This window comes from Rhopalosiphum padi, chromosome 3 (assembly GCF_020882245.1).
Source record: "Rhopalosiphum padi isolate XX-2018 chromosome 3, ASM2088224v1, whole genome shotgun sequence".
Lineage (NCBI taxonomy): Eukaryota > Metazoa > Arthropoda > Insecta > Hemiptera > Aphididae > Rhopalosiphum > Rhopalosiphum padi.
In genome coordinates this window covers 57,716,238-57,721,344 of record NC_083599.1, presented here as the reverse complement: position 1 = coordinate 57,721,344, position 5,107 = coordinate 57,716,238, and positions in this window count along the sequence as shown.

The window sequence follows — 5,107 nt, the reverse complement described above, 5'->3', positions numbered from 1 at the left end:
GTTAAAATGTTAAATGATAAAATGTTTTTTAATAATTATTTTATAATAAAAAATAAATAAAATTATTATTAATACTTAAGATTATTAGCAATAGCTCTCATAAATTCATCTAAATTATAATTAGAATCATTAACTATTCGTTTACATATTTTCAATAAGTTATCATTCCGTGTTTCATTGTACTTTTTTTTTTGAATATTTTATTTGAAATCAACGATTTGATTTTTGCTTCAGTTTCATGTTGTTCTTTTTGAATTTTGAAGATAAATGCATGTATACCAGGATGTGTTGATAATAAACGATGTATTTTGTTGTGCCAACCTTCTGCTGAATTGGATGTTCTAGGCATTTCGTTAACAGTTAGACTATGTACTGACCACATTTCAATTGGAAAACATGGTTCGTAACGCGTTGCTTCTTTTTTTCTAAACCTCATCCTAATTTTTCCAACCACGTAGTTTTCTTCAAAATATTTGACTAGATCAATCTCATCGTCCTCAAATTCAGATTTCAAAATACCCCATGCTTCCTTCACTTTTTCCGGGGGGCAAAAATGCTAAACTTGCAATTTTACTGTATCGAAAATTATATTACAAAATAAAACAGTATTTTGTTCAAAAACTTTGTATTTTGATATGAGTTCCCGATCTTATATTCAAAAACATTAACATTTTTCTAAAACACAGAATTTCTAAAAGTTTCATATTCTAAAATATAGATTTTCTAAATTTGGTCACTCTAAAACTCGGCATTCTAAAATTTGATTTTCGAAAACATGCACCCAAATCTCACTGGAGATTGTAAGAAAAACAAAAGATAAACTCCAGCAAAAACGTTTCGCCATTATAATTATTTATGTAGTTGAAAACACTTTTGACTCTTTTGAGAATGTAAGATTAATGTTACAACTTAAGAGGTTTAATAATGCATTGTTAATAGTTATCACTATAAACAGAATCAAACGTGCGAAATAAAATTTAGGAGTTAATTATTATTTATTAGTGAATGACTAGACGAGGTAACTGTAACAAGTAACAACTACCGGAAATTAGTGGAAACAAATGATTATAAGTAATAACTTAGCCAACAGACATTAAATATTATATACGAGTATGTACAATTTATACATTGCTGATGAAAGTAGATAAGGAATACTCACTATCGCTATTGAGTTGCAGTCAACATAAATTGTAATTTGTTATATTCCGTGGGTCCATGGACCTATAACAAGGATATATAATATATCTATATTTAGATGTATGGTGGGGTCGGAGCTCTAGGGCACTGGGTAGTTGGCAGTTGGCACTTGCCACTTTGCACTCTTTGCAGTTGTTGCGTGTTGGCTTGTTGACTGTTTTGCACGAAAACAACAGTTTGTTAAACAGTGTATAACAGTGTGTGTACAATATAGAGATAGACAACACGAACTCATGCGGGTCTATAGATTTATCTACTAACTGTGGACCTGTGGGTGTAACGTGTAACGTAACGTCTTCTTTTTTTACGTTCTGACACGATTTGAGATAATATACCTTCTCAATCGTGATTCCGAATAAATAATCATTCCATTTTACTCTTATCATTTTTTACATTGGAGTGATGAGTGAATCACAGTTGTTGTACCTGTACCTGTAGATAGATTGGTTACGCGACTATCTATAAAATTCCACGTAATCTAAAGCGAAAAAGGTTTTTATCAAATATATGTTTTTACTCACTGCTTTACTATAGCGCATTAGCGTTTATGGTAATAACATGACCCGTCGTTTGACACCAAAGTGAGAGTACAAGACGGTACTTACTATATTTATTATTTAGTCGTAGACCTCGAATCAAGGTATCTTGATTCCCGTCAATGCGCTATGTCGCTGTAGATATAATATATATATTATTATAAACCAAGAATATAAATATTTAAGTATATTTAATAAATTTATGCTGTTTTTATATATAACAATAATATATTAATAAAAATTAAAAAAAATTAAAAAAAAAAAATTCGATTTTTTACCCCACCTATGTACCACCTATAAATTAATTTTTTTACAAGTTACCGCCTAAAAATAGAATTTCGATTTTTTTTTATCGATTAAATATTGTAATAATATATTTCGTGGTACCTGGTGGATAACATGGGGATGATTTTTATCTAGTGTTTTATATTTGTAAGAATGTGGTCAAAAATATCCTCAATAGATACGTCACAAGTGTTATAGCCAGTCAACTCAAATAATGTAAGTAAGTAATGTAGGATGTTGTACGTTGTACTTTTTTTATTAACGTGCTCAATTCTTAAGATTTACCTAGGAATCTTATGATTATGTGAATTATGTGAAAAACATTTGGAATCGTTTTCGATTCTGAGATGAGGAATGAATGTATTGATTTTATCAAGACTTGTTTTTTGTGACCGTGTGAGTAATGTATGTATTTTAGTATTTATGTAGTGAGTACTTGTATGGAATGAGTATTTTTTTTTACAAATATTACATATTGCAATTGGAGTATTTTCAACTACTGTAAAATGTGACCAAATATAAATTTTTACTCCAAAAACAAAATAAAATCATAAAACCAAACAACTGCAGTTCCTATGTAATAACAGCATGATTTATTGAGTACCAAAGTGAGATTGAAAAAAAGAATTTCTTTGGAAAATATAAAATATCTGTTTTGCAACAGTTATTTATGTTTTTAATTATTATATTATTTTTCATTTACTATACTACTATTATATAATTAAGTTACATATTATTTAGTAACTAAATATTTCATACTATACATTATCTTATTTTAATATGATCGATGTTGGTGCCACAATAGATACAATCTATCTCACTGTTTCTACATTGTATAAATTAAATATAAAATCAATTAGGTTTTTTTTAAGCTGAAAATCTATTGTTTTCATTAAGGAAGTGTAGCATCTAGTCCCCAAATTATTAAAGATAGGCCAGGGCCGGCCACTGACCTTAATTTTGGGGGCCGCAAATTTATGAAGCTGATTCTTAGCGAGCCACATTGTTAAGAGATGTTTATAAAATAATTAAAATAGCTAATAACTTTACTTTAAGCTTGATGTTAAGAGCTACACGAGACTGACTCGCGAACCCTCGTTGTGGCCACCACTGATGTAGGTTACGGTTAACAGCGTATGTTTTTTGTCTGAGGTTATTAAGATAGTTTAGTGGTTTCCTTCTCTTTATTTTGGGCGTATGTGCGTAACAATATTTTACTAAGATGGTACTGTTAATTAATTCGAGGTACTCAACGTGTAATTCTCAAGTAGAATATAGATACTTTAAAAGTTTAAAATATAAACTTACCTTGCTCGCAGTGGGTATATTGTCCGATATGTGATATTATTGCAGTTATAGAAACGTCTTAATGGTATCAGATTCGATGTTCGTTACTAATTCAATATTTATATCTTAATTCGATATATTATTTAAATGATAATCCACTGTGATCTATTAAGCATTTAAGCTCATCGTGTGAGTCAAACACCTTTTATATAAACTAACTTCTATGTACTTTATTATTAGTACGTGTACACCAGTGCTTCTCAACCTGGGGATCGTGGCTATATTACTGAGGGGCCTTGAAATATTTATTTAATTTAAAATATTTTCGATTATTTAGTTATTATATAAGTATAACATTATAACGTATACATTATAATCATTATATTATAACCGACCATATGATTGATCATTATTTATTACATAGGGAAAGTTTATCTTACATTAGAATATATCATTAAGAAAAAATAATTAATGATTCTGATTGAGGGGGGCCTTGACAGTTTTACATTAAATTTAGGGGGCCCTATAACAAAAAAGGTTGAGAAGCACTGGTTTACACTATGCACTATACACATATATTTATTAGAATAAAATTTAGATTCTAATTTTAAATTATCCTAAGTTGTAAGGAAATTTTCAACTAATATAAGTGTTTAAATTTTATAGCTACTCAAAATATTAGTTTTCTCGTGAGTCGTGACCATTGAAAATCATTGAAGGGCCGATTGAACACGAGAGTGTTTAATACTTGGTCATTAATACTAATTATTTACTTTAACATCAGCGTTAGAAATATTATCTAAGTATCAGTGCTTTCGAGACGATCGTCAACTACAAAACCCTCAAATATTTATTGAACACAAAAATTCAATGGTAATTACATTACAGTTATATAATTATTATAAATTATAGTTAAATGTTAAAATAATACAATTATTACTAACCTTAGTTGGTTATTAATTGTACCATTTGTACTTATAATCTGATTAATAGATATACTAGGTATATACTAACTAATACTATATTATGTATAATAACTATGAGGTAAGTATCAACTACTAAATCTAAACTATATTCTTTTATTGTATGCTTAAATTTCAAGATTTTATTATGTATATGTAAATAAATGGAATAGATTTTAAATTATAAAGTTTAGAGTGTAATAAAAAGAAAACGCGGTGTAGACTGTCGTGGATAATGTGACTTAATATTTAACTAAAATACACTGTCTCAGAGTTGATTTTGTTCAACCCATCAATTCTTAACTCTTATAATATAAGGTTGTGGTTATATCATCCCTGTTACTTTGAGTGAGTATCAGTTGTATGAAACGTTATAGGAGTGCAATACCCGCGTAAGTTTATATTTTGTCTAAATGTAATTTTTTTTATATTTGAGTATAATATGGTTTTTATAATTTTTTTCACAGATGTGTGTATGGATTGATAAATAATTTATATGTATACTGCGTTATTCTATTATTAACCTTCGTTATTAACCCCGTATTATATATACCTACATTCTGTACATTGTAATCACATTTTTCTGTTTAATATGTTTTTTTAAATAATTTAAAATATTTGATATTAGGTAAATTTACAATTATTGAAGAGAAAAAATTGCAGTACGTTTCACGATATTCGTCATACGCGTTAATAGTTATTATAAATAGTAAGTACCTATATATAAGTCACAAGAATAAAATAATAATTACCTAGCTATTAAATAAGTCTTGTAAAAAATAAAAATAAAATATAGTTATTATCATTTTTTTTTCTCACTACGCTTACACGTACCAATCA